This window comes from Dasypus novemcinctus, chromosome 15, assembly GCF_030445035.2.
Source record: "Dasypus novemcinctus isolate mDasNov1 chromosome 15, mDasNov1.1.hap2, whole genome shotgun sequence".
Lineage (NCBI taxonomy): Eukaryota > Metazoa > Chordata > Mammalia > Cingulata > Dasypodidae > Dasypus > Dasypus novemcinctus.
In genome coordinates this window covers 78,541,828-78,566,921 of record NC_080687.1, presented here as the reverse complement: position 1 = coordinate 78,566,921, position 25,094 = coordinate 78,541,828, and the positions used below count along the sequence as shown (strand labels likewise).

At 37.3% G+C, this 25,094-nt stretch overlaps 1 pseudogene; it reads right to left on the bottom strand.

Moving 5' to 3' along the window:
* Window positions 1-12,196: 12,196 nt before the first annotated feature.
* LOC101414402 (developmental pluripotency-associated protein 2-like) overlaps window positions 12,197-25,094 on the bottom strand; it is a 130,387-nt pseudogene continuing 117,489 nt past the window's right edge.

The window sequence follows — 25,094 nt, the reverse complement described above, 5'->3', positions numbered from 1 at the left end:
AAATTTGTAATGCAATTACGTACAAGATATTAAAGGGCATATAGGAAATAGAATTCACTGAATTGAAAGGTTGGAGGTAGTGGTAAAGAAAACACATCTCAGAAATGTGAGGATTGAGTTGTATCTTGAATAAACTGGAATTTTCTGAGTTGAAAATTTGGGGGAGATTCCATGAAGGACCACGGACAAAGACATAGAGGATAGGCAGGCCAGCAAGTAGTTTGGTGTGACTAGATTTCAGGTTGCAAAGAAAGTGTAATGAGAGAGCAAAAGCTGGGCTGTATGCATGGATCAGACAGTGAAAGCATATATGTCTTCCTGAAAAGAAAGATACTCTATGCCAATGTCTGTAGGGTCTCAGGATCAGTTTTTGTGGGTTATAGAAAACCACTGAAGATTTTGAAGCCATGGGGATATATAATCTTGTGTGTGGATTTAAAGCAGGGTGGGCACTGGGAGGTCCAGCAACAGTCTCTCTGGGTAACTGCAGATACATTTGGAGGGCACAGACTGAATAGCACAAAATCTCCTGAGGCAGCTGTGGTCGTTTGGACCTGCAAGGCATAGATTGCTGCCCACACCTGTAGCGTCATCTCCACCCCAGGTAGGGCAGAAAGGGCATGACTTCATTGGTCTCTCCAGGCAACTACAGTCTAGGCTTGTACTGCCAGTGGAGGATGGATGTGGTGTGAATCTTCTCTGCAGATGGGCAGTCTCCTCCTTCCAGTCCCTCAAGAATGTTGCAGGATGCTCTTCTGGTCTCCTGGAGCCCCCGAACAGGTGCTTTAGATAGCACTGGGTGATTGTCTAAACCTGGCAGTGAAGAAGGCACAGAGGTAAATACACTATAAATAAGTGTTATGGTGGCACCTGACTGGTTAAGCTATGGACATATGATTTTAGCTCCAGATCAAAAAGTACTTTCATAGTTTGTTGATAATTCGCATACATGGTGATGCCATTAACACAGCATGCTTTTCAAATGCCATATTCTTCATCTATTTTAGGAGTGTTAGATTTATTTATTACAAAAATTAAATAAGCTAAAATCATATCCTGTCCTTTCCTAAATCAGTAATTTGATTTCTGGGTCTTATTGTACCATGTTATTTATCCTTATGAATCAGTATGAGAATAAGATTTTCTCTCAATAACAGATGATTGGACAATCCAAACACGCCATTTCATTTACAAAGAAACGGAAAATGAAAGACTTCACTAATGAGAAGCATTTTCTGAATAGTTGAATATTTTGAAACCATGGCAAATTCAGACACTTCTGCATTGGTTCTTATAAATTCACCTAATAATACACATAATTCATAGCTTGTATAAAACATTTTGTATTTATACAAACTTTCAAATTCCAATGTATCCTCAGGAAAAGATAATCAATTTATTATTTGGGTTTTGTTTTTCTTTGTGTTTGTTCCTGAGACTGTCTTCAATTCTTCCTGCCTCCTTGTCCCCCACGCCCACCCTGGAAAGATATATATGCATATAATATGATATGGTTGTTTCTTGTAACTGTTATTGTCCATGAATAAAGATAACTTTGTGTTTTTGCTGGAAGGAAAGAAAGAGGAAGGAAGGAAGGAAACGAGGGAGGGAGACAGGGAGGGGAAGACCAAAAGCTAAATCAAAATCTATCTGCAATTATTGAATGATCATTTAATCTCTTCAAGGGAAAAGTGTCAATAGGTCTTAAATTATTACTCTTTGGAATTAGGTGATCAAATTAGTCTTGGGAATATTGCAGTAAATCTTTTACTGTATTACTACAAATCACATTGATAATTCCTAGTAAAAAAGATGGGTGGAATTACACATTTTGATATAGGGAGTTTTCTTAATATTTCCCAGTCTATAGCATGTGTATAGCATTTTAGGCCCTTTTTTTTTTGGATTTTAGATAATTTTTTAAAAGTATTTATTTAATTAATTATTTCTCCCCTTTCCTTGTTGTTTGCACTTGCTGTCTGCTCTCTGTGTCTGTTCATTGTGTGCTCCCTGTGTTTGCTTGTCTTCTCTTTAGGAGGCACTGGAATCTGAACCTGGGACCTCCCATGTGGAAGGGAGGCACCCAATCACTTGAGCCACCTCCACTCCCTGCTTGTTGTGTCTCTCATTGTGTCATCTTGTTGCATCAGCTTGCTGCCTCAGCCCATCATATCAGCTTGCTGTCTTGCTCATCTTCTTTAGGAGGCACGGGGAACTAAACCTGGAACCTCTCATGTGGTAGAAAGGCACCCAACTGATTAAGCCACATCTACTTCACTAGACAATTTCATTTTTTTTTTCATTTTTTTCTTTATTTTCTTTTAAATGTTACATTAAAAAATATGAGGTCCCCATATAACCCCCACCCCATCCACACCACCCTTCCCACATCAACAAACTCTTTTATCATTGTGGCACATCCACTGCACCTGGCGAATACATTCTAGAGAACCGCTGCAGCACATGGACAGTGGTCCACATTGTAGTCCACACTCTCCCCCAGTCCAGCCAGTGGGCCATGACAGGACACACAGCATCCAGCATCCATCCCTGCAGCAGCACCTAGGACAACTCCAAAGCCTAAAAATGCCCCCACACCATATTTCTTCTTCCCTCTCCCGACTATCAGCAGCCACTGTGGCCACCCTCTTCACATCACTACTACAATTTCCTCCCTTACTAATCACAATAGTTCCCCCGCAGAACACCAGTAAGTCCACTTTAATCCATACTCTATTCCTCCATCTTCTGGACCTGGGATGGCTATGTCCAGTCCCCCTCTACATCAAGAGGGGGTTTAGATTCCACATGGATGATGGATGCAATTCTCCTGCTTGCAGCTGTGGACACTCTTGGCTCCCTGGTGTGGTGGTTGACCCTCTTCACCTCCCTGTCAGCTGGCCAGGGTAAGTCCAACAAACCAGAGGGTAGGAGCTGCATGTCTGCTGAGGCCCAGCGCCTGGCCATAACATGAACAGTTCAGAGATTCAGGTCTCCTGAGTACACCAACCCAAACGCCAGGTCCGGTAAAAGTATCAAAAGAGGCATGTGTAGAAAGGTTATATCTGAGTCCCACTCCATCACACTCAGGAACACAAACTCCAAAGTAGGGCCAACTGACATGGCCCTGAACTCCAGAGCCATCTGCCTTGACCATAGAACCTGTGGGTTGCTGCAGCTCTCAGGAGAACCAGCACCTGGGTTTCCATCTAGGAATTTCATTTTAAAGATGCACAAACCTATAATCTACACACTCTCTTTAATATAGGGTGTTATCAAAATCTAGTTCTCCCTGAATTAACAAAGGATTTTCTTGCTTTGATCAGTTATCAGAATAGTAAAGGAAACAATTATTACTATTGTCACTACTAAAAAACTATAAAACCACATCCATTTAATCACTTTCCTATAATTGATTTATTTTTGATTAGTCATCATATAAGTTGGGGTTTTGAAGGTAGCATTTTAGTTACTATTTAGGATAAATGTGAGGTCAGGAGATGATCTTTGTCAGGAGATGACCTTTTATCTGGGTTATTTAGAAATGAAAGTGTACACGTTATTATGTATAAATATCCTTAATATATTATTTTGTTTCTATTTGGGTATAATATTTATGAGTGAGTTTCTCTTTTTCTCCATTACTCCACTTTCTATTCATCTGCCTCTAATATATAGTGATTCTTCTGCACGTGGATGGCTGCATTTAAGGATAGCCCATGTTTAAATCTGGACTTGAATCTTAGTTTTGGGACTTTAGAAAAGTCATCTGGACTTTCCATTTCTCAGCCTCTTCCTTAGTAAAATTAAAGGAGTATGCTAGCTATCTCACTTCTTAACCTGAGTGGAGTAAGAACTCAAATTGGTTTATTTACTGCTATATCTTAGCACTTGGATTGGAGCCTGCAGGCAATAAATATTTGTTGACTTAATAAATTCTAGTTTTTTAAATTGAAGTATCAATTTTATAAGTATAAACACAAAAAGTGATATTTCTAACACACTTGAAGGGATGCATAAAGAGTAGACAACACTAAGACCTCCAAATTCACCACCCAAAATAAGTAAGAGACTATGACCAATATCTTAAAAGTCTTTTTCCAGTCCTTTTTTCCCTCATAGATAACCATTCTGATTTTGTCTCTTATTCTATTGTTTTTCTTTACTCTTTACCCACATGTGCATATTCTCCTAAAATATATGTCACTGAAATTCTGCAACTTTGTACTTTATATAAATGAAATAATAATGTATCTTTTATTCCATGATTTGATATTTGCTCAACATTATATATGTAAGATTCATCTATGCTGATGCATGGAGCTACATTTTATGCCTTTTCACTACAGTCTGGATTCTCCATTCTGTTTTATTGGTATATTTTCCTATTCTTGTGCCCATACACACTAACTGTATTACTATGTCTTTTTTATTGTTCTTGATATCTGGTCCTAGAAGTCTCTTCCTCTTGTTCTTTTACAGTTTTGTCCTCTTAGCTGTCTCCTTACACAAAAACACAGTAGATTCTACTTACTCAAGTTCCAAAAAATTCCCTGTATATATTTTTATCAGGATGCCACTGAATATATAGATCATTTGGAGAAAATTTAGTCACTGCTGTATTATTCTTCCTATATACAACTGAGAGCATAATACTTTAATCTTTTAAAATACCTTTATTTAAGTCTTTTAAAGGTCTTTTATGTATTTTTTCCATTTCATGGTTGCAATTTATATAGTTTTTTCTTTCTTTTCCATTGTTTCCTCATTTCTATATAATTTTTATATATTAATCTTTCATTTTACTAATTGTCTCTTTGGCCTTGCCTAATTTGTTTTTTAAGTTGTAATCATTAGTTGAAATTATTTAATTACACTTGGTTCTTTTCAAATGCCTGGTTTTTAAAAATGCCTCTTGTTCATTATATTATCATGCTTCTCATTTCTTTAAACATGGCAATATACATATTTTACACTCCATATCAGGTAATTTTCCCATCTAAAAGTTTTGCATATGTATTTTTTTCTGTTGTTTCTTTCCATCTTATGGTCCATTATGTGTGTGCCATATGTTTTTTTTTTTTTTTGCTATAATTTATGTTCCTAGAATTTTTTTCAGTGGTAATATTTTAAGATGTCAGTTGATCCAGAGAGATTTTGTATTTGCTTCTGCCAGGTACTTAGGAGTGCTACTGCCAATTGTCAGTATATATTAAGTTTTCCTGAGGATTTTTGAATCACCCAAGTAGTATGATTTGGGGGCACACACTTGAGAGAGAGCCAGCTTGTGGTTAGAAATTTTAACTAGGGAATATTCTTTCTTCTGAAACCCAGTAATAAGGTAGAGAAAAGAAATTTCCCTTGCTGCCTCTTCCCTCTTGCACAGTGGGTTTGCTTCAAGTTCGCCCTTACCTAGAGTGTGCACTGCTTTAGGTTTCCAGAATTATGCCAGTGTCTTTTATTTAACTCATTAACTGGGGCGGACCCAGCTTCATCTCTGACACATTGTACTCCTGTAGAATTTAAAAGGAGAGCTCAGTCACCAGAGTTCCGCTTTGACTTTGCTATTGTATTTCAAATTCTGTCAATCCTAGAGATGCCTTTGATATTTTACCCAGCATTTTGAATTATTTTCAAAGGGAGAGTTATTGAAGATATATAATCTATCATCGTGTTGAAAGTATAAGACTATATTGCAAGCTTTTTAAGAATAATCAAAACCTATCAAAAGTGACAGCCACCTTCCAGTCAGTCATCCAAAATTTATTGAGTGCATAATATACATCAGGTGCTATGCCAGGGACTGGGATGCAAAAAACAATGAGATGGGCTCTGCCTTCCTGGAGCTCACAATCTCCAGGCATGGAGACCTGGGAAACAGATAATGTAAGAACCACAAAATCCAGTATGTTTTAATGGAGAACAGTCCTATGGAAACTTAGGGTGTGAGCCATTCTAGCGGACCTTGGGGATCTGAGAGGAACTTAAATGAAGAGGAGGCATAAGACTTGGTTGTCGATGTCTCAGCAGAAAATTGTCTGCCAAAAACTGGGCTTAGGGAGATACTGTGGTATGAAGAAACATTAAGAGCAAATTTGAAGGCTCTGTGAAGACTCCAGGGTGTTGAGGTTGGTGAGGAATGGAATGTGGCAGGAATTCAGGGTGTGCATTTGGCTGCAAGGTGATAGTATTGGAAAGTTAGATTTGGGAATGGCCTGCTGGTATAGTCACTGAAGGAAGGTTTGTGGTATTGAAAATATGCAGTAAGCCAGGAAGTCAATAAAGAAATGCATGGGCATATTAGATGTCTGTGGTACATTTGTTCTTGAGGAAACTGAAAGACAACTGAACAGCTTACTACTTGAGTAGAGATTTGTTCATTTTGCTATACCATACATTAAAGCAAAGGATAAAAGAAATTTAGGCTTTCTCCAAAATTAAGCATAATTTATGAAAAATGGTTATGTACAAACATATTACCTATGTTTATGTCATCTGTATTTATAAAATATAGATGGAGTCCCCCTTTCCTTTTTGTCATTATTCTGCTGAGACATCAAGAACTAGTGTTTATAAACTCGTATGCTCAAAAATCAAGACACTCAAAATTTTTTACCATATATTTATCAAACTAGACTCTTTCTAGAGGATTTTCTGTCCTTTAGGATCTATTCTTTTTTCTTGGTATACAGGAATATTGAGAAGAATTGCATGCGATTGTGCAGCAAAAAAGAAATTGCATATAGAGCCTTAGAGGATGAAATACCTGATTAAGATATTTGCTGAATCACTGGTTTCCCAAAGAGAGGACATTTATCATGACAGGTGAATTTTCCAAAGCAGTGTGAGAACATGATCCATGAAGATGTAATATATTCAAGATACAGTGAAAAGAGATGGAAAAGTGTGAAGAACAAGTTCTGTCAAAGTTGTTAAAAGATAGATCATAGTGAGTTATCCTCAAGTGGCAACGTTTAATAGAAGAGGTTGGACTGGACTTGAGCTTTGAAAGCTGAGTCTACTTTGGACGAGGAAGGGCAGGGATTTGCAAGGGGGTGACTTCCTTCTCCTTCAACCATGGTAGACATCTGTAATCAGTCATGTTGCCACTGAGCCTGAAGCTGTCTTAAAATTCTCTATATAGCATTGCAGTAAGACTCTACCATTCATCACAGATACCACTAGAGTAGAGATAAATTTACCATCCCTGATTTGCACAGAAAAATTAAGGAAAGGGCATTCCATGCTTAAGGCAGAATATATGCAGAGTATTGACTTTGGGATTTGTGTTGTAGAGACATTAAGAAGCCAGAATTTGCACAGGAATAGGATGGTTTGGTGGAGTTACAGTGTAGTCTAATAACAGAAGATCGTAGGTGCTCCATTTAAGATATTCAGTTAGTGAGAAACAATAGATTTTCTAAAGTAAGGGCACGACAAGATATTGGAAGCAGCGTTAGACTGCTAAATAAGGTTGATAGGAGAGGGAATTTACTTGGGCTTTTTTACTATTTGAGAGCCTGACATTGAAATCACTTTCCAATAATTTTGGAATTTTCCAGCTTATGGGCAGAGCTCATCTCCCATTATAGAATCTAAAAATACTTACTGTCCAATCTCCAATTTCAGTAAGGGAATGGCAAATGCCTATGTGAGACTACCAGGAGGAAGAAGTGTTCATAAAGGATTCAGTCTGGCAATGTGTGTCAGCAGCAGCAGCAGCTACATCCTATTTCCAGAGATGGAAGAGGCAGCAATATACCAGGATCATGGCCAGCAGAACTGGCAGGATAAGGAGCAGTACCCATGCCTAGTGGAAGCAAGAAAGTAAGCCATTCTGCAGCACAGTGTTGCAGCTCCAGGCTGTTTACTCCCATGGTATGGTGAGCTCCCAGTGATTTAAAATATTTTTTTATTGTGGTAAAATTTAAGCATAACACAAAATTTCCCATTTTAACCAGCATACAATTCAGTAGTATTAGTTATTTTTACAAGTTGTACTACATCACCACCATCCACTACCAACACTTTTTCATCACTCCAAACAGAAACTGTACCCATTAAGCTATAACTTCCCATTCCCACCTCCTCTCCATCCCTGGTAACTTCTTGTCTACCTTCTGTCTCTATTAATTTTCTCATTCTAGATATTTCATATAGGTGGAATCATGTAATATTTTTTCTTTCATGTTTGAGTCCTCTCAATCAGCATAATGATTTCAAGGTTAAAATCATTAGCATGTATCAGAACTTTATTCCTCTTTACAATTGAATAATGTTCTATTTTATGTATACACCATATTTTGTTTATCCATTCATCTTTTTTGGACACTTAGGTTGTTTCCACTTTTTGACTATTATGAAAATGCTGCTATGAACATTATGTACAAGTATCTTTTTGAGTCCTTATTTTCAATTCATAAGGTATATACCTAGTAGTAGAAATACTGAGTCAAGTGTTACATTAAGGGTTAACTTTTTCAGGAACCACCAAACTGTTTTCCACAGTGCCTGCACCATTTAATGTTCCCTCTAGCAATGTATGAGGGTTTACATTCCTTCACATCTTTGCAAACACTTGTCATTTTTTTAAAAAAACTATAGTCATTTTAGTGGGTATGAAGTGGTATCTCATTGTGCTCTGGATTTGCGTTTCCTTAATGTCTAATTATATTGAGCATCTTTTCACTTGCTTGTTGCCCATTTGTATATCTTCTTTGAAGAAATGTTGATTAAATCCTTTGTCCACTTTTTTTAAACTGGGTTGTTGATACATAAATAAATATGTTAACTAGGGTAAGGTCTTAGAAATATTGTGACATTAATCCATTAGACTTGGCATAGTGTGTATGGCTATATGATATTTTGAGATATTAACCTTTTTCTTTGATCTTTGCCTTAAACTCCTTCAAACAACCAACAAGGGGCAAGGGAGACAACATATTAACCAACCAATCAAATGATAAAAACAAGAAAGATAGAAACAGACAGGGAGGGGGTGGAAAGAGAGAGAGAGAAAGAGGGAGAGAGACAGACCAGAAAGAGAATCAGAGAGTCAGAGACAGAAAGTGCAAACAGAGAAACAGAGAAAGTCAAATGCAGGCTGATAGAAACAAAGAGATCTCTGGTTTCTGAGAGAGGTAGTAGATCTCTAGCTTTACAGCAGCACAGCTGGGGAGACCAAATCACAGTGAAGAGTGCCCATTTGGTAAGTCTGAAGTATGGTGGTTAGGAGCTACATGCCCCAGAAAAACATGTTCTTAAACTTACTCAATGCCAGTGGGTGTGAACCCATTTTAAGTTTGGTATGGTTACTTCAGTTAAGATGTGGCCCAGTCCAATCAGGATGGGTCTTAATCCTACTACTGGAGTTCTTTAAAAGCAGAATGAAATTCAGACAGAGAGAGAAAGCCACAGGAAGGAACTGATGGTGAACTGAAGGTGAAGAGGCTGCCATTCGCATTGCCATGTGACGGAGGCACCCAAGACCGAGGATCACCAGCAGCCTGCTTCAGAATGCCAGTTTTAGGAAGAAAGCATCACCTTGATTTAGGAATTCTACAAGCCTTTAACCATGAGCCAATAAAAGCCCACGTTTAAGCCAACGCATTGCATGGTATTTGCTTGAGCAGCCAAAGAGACTAAAACACAGGGATACCAAAGAAATCTTAACAAAGATTTTCATTCCTCAAACATAATATGAAAGCAGTTAGACCTGAACAGACCATGTAACTGGAAAAAAGTTATGCTCCCATATCAATCTTTTGCATTACCTGAGTGTTCTAAACAGTTTCCTGGTAAAGACAAGTTATTTTTATTTCCCACTTAATGGATGGGATAGATTCACAGAGTCAGTAAAAAGTTGTTACACAAAATAAAGAATATTTAACTACTTCTACATCTGGCATGTTACCTGAGATTCATTAATGTACATCAAATAACTAATTCATTAACTTTCCTTTAAATACATCTTAGAGATCTTAAGATTTGTGCTTTACAGTGCCCCCCAAACATCTACAATTTTACCATTCTATAATCAGACTCACAAAATAATAATTGCAGTGCTTAATAATTTATTGTCAAGTAATGACATGTCACCATTACTTTTCATTCAGATCTAGCTTTCTGAGATTAAGCGAAGAGGACATGATCATTTGTCCTCTTGAGTAGGCAAATTGATAAATAAATCAATAAGTGACTATAAACTCAATAACCACTCTTAAGAAGGAGAATGATTTAAAATAATAATTATAAAACCATATGTGTTAGATTGAATTACATACCCCAATAATCTTAGTCCACTTTCCTGTGGTAGCAAATCCATTGTACTCTTCAGGAGATCCTATTTTTTTTTTTAAGTTAAGGTGTGGCCCAACGAATGAGGTTGGGTCTTAATCTAGATTACTGGAGGCCTTATAAAGAGAAAGAAACTGGAAGCCAGAATCAGAGAAAGTCATGGGGAGCAGCTGAAAGCTGGAAGTGAGCAGGACCCAGGAAGAGAAGGGAGAGGGCATGGCCATGTCATGGGAAAGCCAAAAACCCAAAGACTGCCAGCCAGCCAGAATGCTACCAACCAGGGAGGAAGCAAACCTGCGAGGCAATGCCTTGCAATGGACTTTTGGCTTCTGAAACTGTGAGCCAATAGATTTCCATGGTTTAAACTAATCCATTGTATGCTGTTTGTCATAGAAGCTGAACAATCTAAGACACCACACAAAAGAAAATGCAAAATTTACATTAAAAAAGGCTAAATGAATGGTGAATATTAAACTGATGTGAATGTGCTGCAAGGGATGGTTAGTGTTGTAATATACCATTATATATGCATATAAAACAAATGTATATTTAAATGTATTGGAGAATAAGTATCAAAAAGATTCAGGAAATTACGTAATGACAGAATAAAATCATATGAATACATTTCCGTGAGATTGTTTATTGATCATATTTATTTCGTATTTCCTAAATAATTTGATTAATCCCTGTGTTAGTGGAGCACCAAGCTGGTATTTTACCATGTGGTTAAAACAATCTTATAACTAAATTATTTTCTTCAGAATTTGAGATAAATTAAATTCTGAAGTTAAAATTCTATTATGTGGAATCCAAATAACCAACAGAAAAAGTAAAAATTAAACAAAATGAGATTTTTTCTTATATACTGAAAGTTAACTTCTATTGGACACAATTAATTTTCTTCATTGTTATTTTTTCTTGTTAGCCCTTTAACCTTTTTTTTTTTGTCCCCATGGAGAACACTGACAGTTTCTTAAAACTAATAAATAATAGAACGTGTTTAGATAAAACTGAAGATATCAGAAGCAAATGAATTGAAATGTTCATGAAATAAACACTGAATTCTAGTTTCAGTAGGCACATTTCTATTTTTATACTTGATTTGAATATAACCTACAGTTCCTATCCTTCTTTTCCTCTTAGTCTCTTTTTGAATTATTGATGTGGGACAAAACCATAAAAAAAATCTCTTCCTCTTTTTTTTTATTGGACCCATGTTCAAACATAAAAGAGAGGTTATATCATACTTTCTTTTTTTTTTTACTCAGCAATTCCACTTGTAGGAATTTTATTCTACAGCAAATACACTTGTAGAAATTTTATTGTAGAAAATATACACACACACAATATGACTGAACATGGCAAATTGTGCCGATATTACAATAAGAAATATTTCACCATACCCTTAAATACCATATGGATATTGTGAATATATTATATATGCATACAATGTATATGTAGCTACATACTTAATGTTAAAATATTTACTGAGACTTTTTCTGTAATGATTCTTCTCTAACAGTAATTTATATGGAACCAATACATAGATGAACATTTATTTTATGTTTTATTTTTATTTTTTGGTACCAGGGACCAGGGATTGAATCCCGGACCTCGTATGTGGGAAGCTGGTGCTCAACCACTGAGTCACATTGGCTCCCCTGAATTGGGTTTTTCGTTGGTTTGCAGCTCATAAAGAGCAGCAGTAGCAGTCACTTTCTGGCAAACCCCAGGTCCAGAATCCAGAAATTCCCTTTTAAACTGTGTAAAGTAGGCAGATTGCAGATGGTTAGGACACAGCACAGCGATCATTGGGATGCAAGTCAATTTGGCTATGGGTTCTTAGTCGTTTCTTGTTTATTAAAACATTGCCCATCCAAAAAGAGTGATGCTGGTATATTCAAAGGAGGTCACTTTTCCTTTCTATTATAATTAATCTTTTCATTGATTTTTTATTCCTCTTCAGATTTTCAGGGCACAGCTATTACCTTCTATGTCTGTGAATGGGAAAGGGCAGGCTGGTAACGGGAAGAGAGAGGTCATCCTCTTGGGGGTGTCAGGTACCCAGACCTGCCCTGCGTGGAACTGCAGGGGAGCCCAACCCTTTGTGTCTGCAGGGAGAACTCTGCCATGGGCCACATGCCATCTGACACCAGAGGCTTGAAGCAAGAAGGTCTCAACAGAGGTAGGAATGGGGCACGAATTCACAGCTAAGCTGCTCTTGCAGCAGTTCTTGTCCATGATGCCAATATTGCCTCCTGAGCTGAACTTATCACTTCAACTGTATTAGTCACTTCCTCTTTCAAACTTCTCTTTCAACTTTTCTGATCCTTTGCTGTCTTGGTCGCTGCCTTGCATTTCTTCAGGCACGACTGCAACTTAGCCTCCTGTGGTATGCCAGGACTATCTTGTTTTTGTTCAGGGTAAACATGTTACTGGAGCCACAGATAAACCTCTATTTTCTGGCCATCGATACTCAAATTAAATTGTTGGCACCACTTCCTCAAAGTGTCCCGATGCATCTTATTAACTGGAGGATAAATGGTCAGCAACGGAAGCCCTGGTTCTTTATAACTAGGCTTTGAGCAAGCTTTGAATTGCTTGTTCATTTGAGTAAGATAGACTTCATCCTTTTTCCTAGACTCCTTTAGCTTAACTCCTGCAGTTGAAGTACTGGGTTCCATTCGATGCTCCTCCTCAGGCTCCTTTTTTACGGACACTAATGTGATTAGCACATGTTCCTCATCTAATTCCTCCTCAGAGATATTCTTTTTCCCTCAAACCCAAAGATGAAGAAATTCCATTCCAGCCCTGCTCTCCCATATTTTCTTTCCATGCCAAATATCCATGGTAAGGGCAAGTGCTGCTTTATTTATGGAATAAATGATTATTAAAGTTTTGGGTAAGTTGAATTAAAAACTTCAGATCATCTGTTGAATGTGTGTAGGAGTGGCTGTACATATGCTCAGTCTCTAAGAAATATTTCCTTCTAGTTTTGGTCACTTCTTCCTTTGTCAAGGGGCAAAGTTACACCTTCTCTCTCTCATTCTGTTACTTTTTGTTTAAGGGTTTTTAGCATCCTGTTGGATAGAAAAAAAGAAAGCACAGCATAAATGACCACCAATTAGATTAAGAGTTTGAGTCTTTGTTTTTGCTTATTGTGGGTCTCTATGAGAAGATTAAAAAAAAAAAAAGGATTGCTTCTCTAATAGTTCACTTATTGTTTTAGAAATTGAATAAAGAAATAGGAGGTTGAGGGAAGGAAATAAATATAAATGAATGCTGTGACGTTTAATTTTATGGAACAACTTGACTAGGTTATAGTGTCAGGTTGTTTGGTCAAAGTGGCGTGGTTGTAGCTGTGGAGCTGTTTCACAGATGGAATTTACATCTATGGTCAGCTGACTTTAAGTAAAGGAGAGAAGGAGAGTAAACTCGACAATGTAGGTGTTCTTTATTCAATCAGTTGGAGAGCTTTAAAGAGAAGTTAGGATTCCAGGAAGGAGAAGGAATTCTGCTTTTAGATTATTCCCTTCACTCTGCCCCAAGGGTCTAGCCTAAGGATTTCAACCTCACTCTTACTGGAATTTCTAGCCTCCTGGCCTGCCCTAGTGAATTTGGACTTGTCCTTGCTCACAATGTGGCAATTTACATACTCACATATCCTGTTGGTTCTGACTGACAAAAATGCCTCATCTAATTAGCTCATGTAATACTGCTCATTACTCCCTAGGAAAACAGAGCTGTACTTCATGTCAAGATAAAGAAACTGAAGTTTAGAGAAATCTGGGGTTTGGCACGTGTATTAGGCAGCCACTTCCATGTGAGTGTCTGTTTTATACCCATGAAGGGATACAACCCTGCACATGCCCTAATGTGCAGTCAAATAAAAGCCATAATCTTAATTTAATAAAGTAAAAGTGGGAAGTAGATGTAGCTCAAGCAGTTGAGCTCCTGCCTACCATATAGGAGGTCCCAGGTTCAGTTCCTGGTGCCTCCTAAAGAAGATGAGTGTAGCAGTTTGATATAGTATGAATTCCAAAAATAGGTGTTGGATTATGATTGTAAACTGTTCTGTACCTGGGCATGATTAAATTATGATTAGGGCTTTGATTGAGCCACCTCAGTGATGTCTTGAGTCCCCACCTTTGGTGGGTGAGGACTCACAGATAGAAGACATGGCAAAGGACAGAGTTGGAGGTTTTGATGTTGGAGTTTTGATTTGGAGTTTGATACAGGAGTCTTGAGCTGGAGCCCTGGGAAGTAAGCACACAGGAGAAGGAGAAGCAAGCCCTGGGAAGAGAGGACCTGAACTAAGAGAAGAACACAGAGGAATAGAGATGGCCCCTTAGACACACCAGAAACCCTGGGTAGAGAGACAGACCCATTCACCTGATAGTCTATAGCTGACCTTGTGGAGAGAGTCAAAGCCTGGAGAGCGTCATAGTCTACAGCTGACCTTGTGGAGAAAACTGGCACTGAGCCCAGAGAAAAGCAAGACCTGGGAAGAGAGGAACCCAGGAAGCCTGAACCCTGGCAGCCATCTTACTCTAACACGTGGAAATAGACTTTGGTGAGGGAAGTAACCTATGCTTTATGACCTGGTATCTGTAAGCTCCTATCCCAAATAAGTACCCTTTATAAAAGCCAACAGGTTTCTGGTATTTTGCATCAGCACTCCTTTGACTGACTAAATACAATGAGCAAGACAGCGAGCTGACGTGACCAGCAGGCACGGTGAGATGATGCAACAAGAGACATGAGGAAAAACATGACAGACACAACAAAGCAGGGAGCAGAGGTGGCTCCCTTCCACATCAAAGGTCCTGGGTTCAGTTTCTGGTGCCTCCTAAAAAGAAGAACAGCATACAACAAATAGACACAGTAAACGTAAACAAGGGGTGGGGAGAAATAAATAATTAAAATAAATTTAAAAAACATAAAAAAAATAAAGTACAAATGAAACTTCTGAATCTAATACAATCTAATATACCCAGAGGGACAGACCAGTTTACAAACACAATCCAATATCTATTTTTGGAATTCATAAATAATATCGAGTTGCTATAGCAAGATGGCACAGAACAGGACTAGCTCAAGGTACGATTTCTAAATTCGTATTCTTTACCTTACAATATGCTGCCTTCTACAAATGATAGCAGCTCATATTTCTTAAGCACTAACCATGTGCCAGAAAATCTAAGTGTTTTAAGGTGTTAATGCTTTTCAGTCACAGACCATGAGGAATAAGTTGGGATCATGACTTGTTGCAACCATGGGCAAAATCTACCATTGGGAACCACTGGGGAATCTTGGTAAAAGTGTATTAGAAAGGACTTCTAGGATTTGGAGCTATCCTGATTTGAAGGATTTTATGGAGGATTTAGGAAATCAAGTCTTCTCTCTGAATTGGATTCTGTCAGGAAGTGATGGGTAATTCTATGATTGGGTATGTTACTCATTTCTAGAAGGAGGGAAATCTAGACAGAAAAGCTGTAATTGGTGAAGAGTCAGCAGATATTGGCAGGACAGGAACATGTTGGTCATTTTTGTAGTTTGGACAAAGTCCAGATATTGTATCCTTTGCTTCATTCTGATCCATCATAGTCACAGAGTGGCTTTTTCTGGTGTTGATGATCTATGAAATTGTTTATGTTCACTGAGAACGTGAAGGCCTGACTGAGAGTACTAGACCGATTCCCAACTGTCAGGGGCAATTTTTCTCTTTCTTAGTTTCCCTTCGGCCAAGGGCAGATGAAATCAGGCTACAAAATATCCATGATATCCAGATTTTTACCCTTGTAAACATTTTGCTGATCAGGAGTTGTTTAGAGAATATAGACTGTGTTAAACAAGAGTAAGTCAACCCTGCTCTTTGTTGCAAGAGGAGCTGTTGAATTCTCTGAAGCAACAGTGGCCGTACAGGTACATTTAAGACAGAACAGGGTACATTGGCCAGATAAATGTGCGTGGATAGGATTTTTTAAAGTAATGCTCCATAATTTGTTAAGCTGTCTTTTCTATTTTATTTTTTGAAGTTGAAATAAAGTAAAAAAAAAAAGATCTCCTATATCCATTGGCTTTGGGAGATATGTATGATGTATAGTTAAGTGAAAAAGTGAGGGTATGAAGCAGTATATTGTCATTTAATATATATATAGAAAAATGTGTTATTAAAATGTTAATAGTTGTTATCTCTGAGGTATGCTGAGGGAAGATTTTAAAATTTATTTTGTCTTTTGGTTTATCTGTACATTTTTGTTTTTCTGTAGTTAAAAGTTATTAATTCTGTAATGAGAAAAAAGATAAATATTTCATTGTAAAATGGAATTATATTTGATATCTATTTCTATAGTTGATATCTATTTCTTTTTTGTGTTGGTGATTTTTAAAACTATCCTGAAATATACTATTGTCACTATTATTAATATTAGTATTACTTAGTATTAAAATAAGTAAACAAAAATGATACAGCATTTCAAAAATCTAAATAGTTATAAAATAGGAAACCAATAAATTAAGAAGTGACTATCAATGCAATTAGTATGTATGTGTGTATGTACAGTGCTGTGACTTTAACCATATTAGCTTTATATGAAGGTTTTTAATTATTTTTTTATTTTTGGACATACCAGAGATTGAACCCAGGACCTTGTACGTGGGAAGTGTGTGCTCAACCACTTGAGCTACATCTGCTCCCTATATTAAGTTTTAATATCTTTTGACTTATGAATTATGATTACTCTTCATTTTCTACTGTTTTAAGGAGGGAGGGAGATTCTTCTGTTTCCTTAATTTACAGTTTAAAATATATTAAATTATTAAAATATTTTGAATTTTTATTAAATCAGCAATTTTCCCTTATATAATTATTTAATCATATTATCATAAAATTAAAAATAAAATTCCTCTTCCTTTGAAATATATAAAGCTCTTTTATGTTGGTGATTACTTACTTAATCTTAACAATTTTGAATAGTAATAGTGAAAGTTAAAATCCTTGTCTTGCTTTTTATCTTAATGGAAATGCTTCAACATTTTCTTCTTAGGTATTTAGCAACTTATTAATTCACCTAACATATTCTAAATGCACAATACAGTTAACTATCTTGATACATGTTTTAAAGTTATTCTATATTTTATCTTAACATTTTAAATAAGTAATTGATGCTGAATTTCATAAACATTCTTTTTGGGGATTATTAATATGATTACGTTGACATAATCCTACTTTTTTCCCATCCTTATATCCCCATAATACACATGAATGGAATACAATATATTATTTCATAATAGTTATGGAATTGATCTGAATTCCATATGCTGATATTTACTTAGGATTGTTGCTCTTCTATAAATGTATCTGTATCTTTAGAAGATTTCTTTATATTGTCTCCTTGTCTGATTTTCACACTGGGCTTATGCTAGATTTATTCAAATAATCGTGCTGTTTTCCATATTGTTTTGTCAAGAATTTGAAAAGTTCTGAGATTTTACCCTACTTGCAAGCTAACAAGTTTGTCTGCCGCAATTTCATAGATACTGGCAGAAGACAGGAGACCTGGGATGGAGACAAAAGACAATATATTACTTACACAATAGCAGTAGCTCTTGTAATGTTACACTGCTTCCTGAGCCCTAATTCCCACAAGGCTACACAAGATGAGGCCAGGTGATGTCTTCACAGGCCGTGGGATGCTTTGCAGGAGAACAGTGAGTAGAGGAAGTCTGATTTTATTTAGGAGTTGGCTAACAAACATAGTGTAAGCACATCTGCTCTAGAGGGAGAACTTATTTTTATTATCCTGGACAGTAAATAAATATGTTCCAGAAGTAGGCTGTGTCTCTTATCTTCCAAGGCTGTACAAACATCCTTGAAAAAATAGTCCAAAGCAAGTTCAATGTTAATGACCTCTCTCAAAGATGAGAAGTACAAAATTGTGAAATCCATGGAGAACTATTCTGGAGTAGTTCAGGTACTCCAGGAATTAAGTGTTCCTGGAATGTTTAATAGAAAATATGAGTGAATCTAAAAAAAAACATAAAGTATTGGTTAAGAAAGTAATTTTTATATTGTTTTAACATTCTCCTTTGATTATTCTTTTCATTAACTTTTTCAGACCATATTTGAGTCAATTTGGGCCATTTATTTTCCACTAGAAAATAACTAATTTCATAAGGATTTTCACATTTGTTAGCATAGAGTTGTGCAATCTATTCATATATAAGATTTTTATCCTTCTCCATATTTGTAGCCATAATTCTTTTTGCCTTCTTTTGTATTTTCTGTTTTCTCATTCCATCAGTGGTTTCCAAAGAGATGTACCAAGGGAAGGGACTGCTCTGGAGTGATCTACACTGGTGAGGAAAAGTATTTTATCACTAACATTATTTAGAAGCTCTGATGCAAGTTGACAGTAAAAAAGATGGCCAGCTTTTAAAGGATTTTCCTATTGTTTGAAAACTAAAAGATAACATATATTCTAAAGCCTGTGCTCTAAGTGGACCACTTCCACCAAATCCCCCCAGACCCTCTGTCCATAACTTAAATTTACTATTTAATTTTCTTTGTAATTACCTTCTACTTTTACCTTTATAAATTGTTTCCTCATACTTATCATATTCTTTTGACAAGAATCTAAATTCTTCCGTTGAATGTTTAATTATTGTCTTTGATTATTTATTTGATAATAAAAGATTCCAATTAATAAGTTTTCTGTTGCGTGTTATGTTTGGTGTATATGTTTTGTATTCTCTTTAAAATTCACCTCCACAATGTCCAGAATTTCAGTTTTTATATCTAACAATTATTTGAGAAATTATTTACTTTCAAATAATTTTATAATAGAGGTTATGATTAATTTTATTTTACTTTATAGTTGGCAATGAATTGGGAATTTTATTTTTATTTTCTTTTTTGCCTTTTTTTCCCCAAGAGCTTGGAGGTTAAATGTCTATGGAACCTGGAGACTAAACGGTGTTTTCTGCATAGTACAAAGTTTAATATAAACTTTTTTAAAAAAATTAAAACATGAACCACAACATTTTTATTGACAAAAACTCAAATCTAATAATAGCTGAGTATAATCCTTTGTATGACGGGTCTATTTTTTTTTTCCTCAGGAAAATTTAATACAGATGAACCTAAGCATGTTTAAACCTTATTTGAATGACATAAACTTTTAAATAATTTCTATTTTAATTTTTGATATTACTATTTACATTTTTCCTAGTTGCTTTTTCAAAGAAAATAGTATTTTAAATCTCCCAATATTGCTTTTTATTAACTGTTTCTTTTATTAAACTTATTTTTTTTTCAATATGGTGATACTCAACATTGTAAGGAAATTTCTAGTGATCTTTTTTTTTTTTTTTAGGTCATCTGCATTTTATTTAAGAGAAATGAGCACTAGGAAGTGCCCAGAAAGATACAATTTCTGACTTCCATTTATCCCTTAAACTAGAATCTCAGAGTTTGACTATCCCATACTATTGAGCATTTATTTCTCAAAATTGCAGTGTTTTGTTTTTTATTACAAATTTCTTTTTTTAAAATATCTATAATCTTTATTTTTTTATTAAAATTATTTATTTTTAAAAATTACATTAAAAAAATATGAGGTCCCAATCAACCCCACTGCCCCCACCCCCCACTCCCCCCCCAGCAACACTCTCTCCCATCATCGTGACACATCCATTGCACCCGGTAAGTACATCTCTGAACATCACTGCACCCCGTAGTCAATGGTCCACATCATAGCCCACACTCTCCCACATTCCATTCAGTGGGCCCTGGGGGGATCTACAATGTCCCGTAATTGTCCGTGAAGCACCACCCAGGACAACTCCACGTCCTGAAAACGCCTCCACATCTCATCTCTTCCTCCCATTCCCCAAACCCAGCAGCCACCATGGCTACCCTTCCCACACCTATTCCACATTTTCTCTGTGGACATTGGATTGGTTGTGTCCATTGCACATGTATGTCAAATGGGGGCTTAGATTCCATATGGATACTGGATGCACTCCTCCTGCTTTCAGTTGTAGACACTCTAGGCTCCATGGTGTGGTGGTTGACCTTCTTCAACTCCATGTTAGCTGAGTGGGGTAAGTCCAATAAATCAAAGTGTAGGAACTGAAGTCTGTTGAGGCTCTGGGCCTGGGTGTCTTATTATCAGTCCAGAGATTCAAATCCCCTAAATATATCTTAAACCCCAGCACCAACTACAATTCCAATAAAGTAGCATGCAAGTCTTGTGAGAAGAGATCTCCTCTGAGTCCAATTCCATCATGCAGAAACACCAGCTCCAAAGAAGGGCCATCTGCCATGGCAGTGAACCCCATCTGCCATGACCATAGAACCCGTGGGTCTCTTTATCCCTCAAAAGAACCAATACCTGGGGTTGTATCTACTTTATCTGTCTCTTAGACTCTGCTCAGTTGTGCATAAGGGCATTCCTTCTGACAACCTCCGGACTCTTTTTTAGAGACTCATAGCCTTATAATCTCATTTCTGCTTTCCATTTCCCCCTTACATTAGGTCAAACAGCATTTTGAAGTCATGTTATTATATGTAGATAGGGATATTCTGTTGATCCGTATTGAACCTTTAATTCAAGGTCATTTTCTAGTTGCATCTTCAGCTGGTATGTGGTAGTGATCCCTCGGTGCCAGGGAGGCTCATCCCCGGGTGTCATGTCCCACACTGGGGGGAATGCATTGCATCTACATGCTGAGTTTGGCTGTGAGAGTGGCCACATTTGAGTAACATGAAGGCTGTCAGGAGGAAACTCCCAGGCACAGTGCTACTCTAGGCCTTGTTCTTATTGCAGGTGTATAGGCTCAAAAGCATAGCCATTAGTATCAGGAGCCTACTGTTGGGTCCTCCTTCCTTCCTGGTTCTTGCCTTTGCACCTGGGGGACTGCCGCTGCTCCCCCACGGTCCACGACAGTGACTCCCTGGCCAGGGGCCCAGTACACCCCCAGCTGTTGTTTTTAATTGTTTCCACTATGAGTATATCTAGACATTACTATATACCCTGGGCATATGCCCTGTATAACTCCCTGTCAGCCATATATATCCTGTCAATAACATCCTATATCAGTATTCCTCCGCTGCCATTGTTGAACCACTCTGTGATCCAAAACTTCCTGTAAAGTGGATCCCAACATAATGTCAGCTTCACAAGAGTCTTAGATCACTGAAATTCATATATACAATATACAGTACTTCCCCAGATCCACCATAAAACCTTTTCCCTTCCACAGCGATAATCTTTTAGCTTATTCATATCATATTTCTTGAAACTGATGTACAGATTCCAAGACAATAGCTTTCAAACAAGGTGACATCTGTGCTTACTATGTGGTCCATACTTTAGATTGTATAGTTTTCTAAATTTTTTAGTTATCCTATGTTTTGCCTTACAGTTTACATTATTAGTCTGTCGTCCCCTATATGTTTTTGGTGTAATATTACATGTTTTATATTCATCCTCGTGTACTCTCACAGAAGTCCTCTCTTGCCCCCATATTTACCTTGGTTCCATCCATTCCACATCCATTTTCCCCTCCCCTTGGGGCCCACAATGCCAGCCAATCTCCATTTCCCAAGAAACCATGTCCAGAGATACTTGCAGCAGTATTCAGGACCTGACTTTCTCAACTGCCCTAATGCCCTGGGAGCCATCCTTTCTCACGAGAGATACAGTTCTCTCTATTTGATGGCATTAGTCCTCCCCAGGATGTGGGTCCACCCCAACTCTCACTTCTTGGGTCTCTTCCCAATGGTACAACCCACCTTGGCAAAATGAGCCTTCAGCTATTCCCCCGAAGACCGTCCCGCATCAGACCATATCCCCTGAGCATCCTAAACAGGTAACCCTCCTACTTATACTTTGATACGATTTTCTCAACATTTTGTTCTCAACGAACACCTGACACTCTCCCATGTTCGTATGTTGCCCCTCCCTCCCCCCAATTTTTGGACAATATTACCCCTCTTCCCATCCCCAGCCCCCCTCAAACCCACAAAGCCCCACCTGAAGACAACCCCTTGCCCCCATTTTGTCCCTTCTTTGTGCTCATACTTACCGCCAGCTCATCACAGATTCCACCCCTGCAGACGTTAACACTAGTGATCTTTTTTTAAAAACAATTTTATTGGTAACATTTTCCCTCCCCTCCTCCCTCCACCTTTCCCCACCCCAACTGTTTTTGCAGTCTGTGTCCATTTGCTGTGTGATCTTCTGTGTCTATTTCTCTTTTTGTCTTCTCGTTTTTTTTCTCTCTTCTGGGATTCACTGGGATTGGATCCTGGAGACTTTCAATGTTAAGTGAGATTCCCTGTCACTTGCACCACCTCAGTTCCTGCTTTTCTGGACTCTCCCCTTCCTCTCTCTTTTTGTTGAGTCATCATCTTGCTATGTGGCTTGCCATGTGGGCACAGGCTCGCCACACAGGCAAACCATTAGCAGGAGGCCCCGGGAATCAAACCTGAGTCCTCGCATATGGTGGATGGAAACCCAATCACTTGAGCCACATCTACTTCCAACTAGTGATCTTCATTGTGTACTTTAGTCATAGCAACATTTAATTATTCATCTGATATTCATTTTGCAACTCCTGCCCTCTCTTTTCATTTCACTTTCCTTTTATACTTTACAGTTTTGAATCACTTTGTTTTCAGTTTGTTTTCTGAACAAACCGGAGCTGGATTTTGTTTGTCCTACATTTGCCTCTTGAGAAGAAACCTAATATGTTTACCTTCCTGACTATACTTGATTTATTTGTACTTAACTTCTCATCTCTTGCCTTTTTGTTTTCTTTCTTTTTATGTATGATCTATGATTTCTTTACATTATTCTTTTTTAAGTGTTTTAGGATGTATATTTTGTCTTTTTAATCTCATAAGTGGTTGTTTCTTTATGTTTTTCAAAAGCACTTTAAACTACAATTCTTAATTGGTAAAGTCCAGGAAAATAGTATCTTTAGTTATTCCCTCCCTATTTTTCAGCATGGTCAGATAGTAAAATTTCATGTTGCCCTCTCTCTTACCTCTTGAATTTTGTTGATGTAATATGGGGCTCATGTTTTATAATATACTCACTCAAATAGAGGCAGTCATTGCTCTGCACAGTTGAGAGGTGCATTAATTTTAGTTACCACTGTTTAAACGCCAGTACACCAACAATATGTTTCAAATTTCACCTATCTTGATATATTAACTGTGAGTAGTTGAATAAAGTATTAATTTCACTGCTAGATTTTCAATTCCCAAATGATTATGTAAACCACAGCTGTGCATCATGTACTTGACCAATTACATTGCTCTTCATAAGTCTGTCAATGATTGCTCACTGGTCATTTTATTCAGTTCACACACAGACAACAAAATGTGCAGTTGTATTGCCTCCTTGTCTCCACATTGTGTTTTACAAAAAGGGACAACTGTATGAGGGAAAAGGCAAAAAAAGTGAAAGAGAGAAAAAGTGATAAATACTGCATGTGAGGGGAAACGGACTTGGCCCAGTGGTTAGGGCGTCCATCTACCACATGGGAGGTCCGTGGTTCAAGCCCCGGGCCTCCTTGACCCGTGTGGAGCTGGCACATGCGCAGTGCTGATGCACGCAAGGAGTGCCCTGCCATGCAGGGGTGTCCCCTGGGGGAGCCCCACACGCAAGGAGTGCGCCCCATAAGGAGAGCCACCCAGCGCGAAAGAAAGTGCAGCCTGCCCAGGAATGGCGCCGCCCACATTTCCCGTGCAGCTGACGACAACAGAAGCGGACAAAGAAACAAGATGCAGCAAATAGACACAGAGAACAGACAACTGGGGGAGGGGGGGAATTAAATAAATAAATAAATCTTTAAAAACAAAATACTGCATATGAAACTGGATGCAATTAAATTTGAAAATGGTGACAAGAAAGCAAAGCCTTCATGAAGCTGCTGTATGAATCATTTGAAAAGTACAATGAATATGAAAAAAGAGAGTCCTTTCAACGTTTTTTAGTTTAAATTGCACCAAGAACAGAAAGTGCTTAAAGTTGAAATGGAGCATTTACTTACAGTTTGAATTGAAAACTGTAATTTTAAAAATGGCAGTTTCTCTAGCATTCATGCTAAAGTGTTAAAGTTAGTTGATACATTGAAAGAAAATGGTAATTAATTACAAGAAAACTGGAGAAGAACTTTTACTGCCAGTAAATACTTGTTTCATCATTTCAAAAGTTGGCATGAATAGATGATTATTGTAAAGCCATCTGATAAAAGTTCTAGCACAGATAAGGATGCTGCTATGAATTTTTTTTGACATGTTTCGAGGATTAGTTAATTCTGGCTGTGAAAAAATCATCAAATACAGTTTATCTATTTTTAATTTTTAAAAATATTTTTATTGACATAAAATTCAAGTAAAAAATTAACCATTTTAAAGTGGACAGTTAAATGGCATTTAGTGCATACACAATATTGTACAACTATCCCCTTTCTATAGTTTCAAGGTCTTTTCATCAGCTTAAAACAAAACCTCATACATGTTAATCAGTTATCCCATTCTTCCCTTTACCCCTGACCCTGGAAACCACTACTTGATATTCTAGATGCTTCATATAATTGGAATAATAAAATATTTAATCTTTAATGTTTGACTCCTTTCACTTAGCATAATGTTTTTGAGGTTCATCTATAGCATAGCACATATCAATACTTCATTTCATCTTATAGCTGAACAATATTCCATTGTATTTATACACCACAATTTGTTTCTCCATCCATTGATAGGCATTTGAGTTATTTCC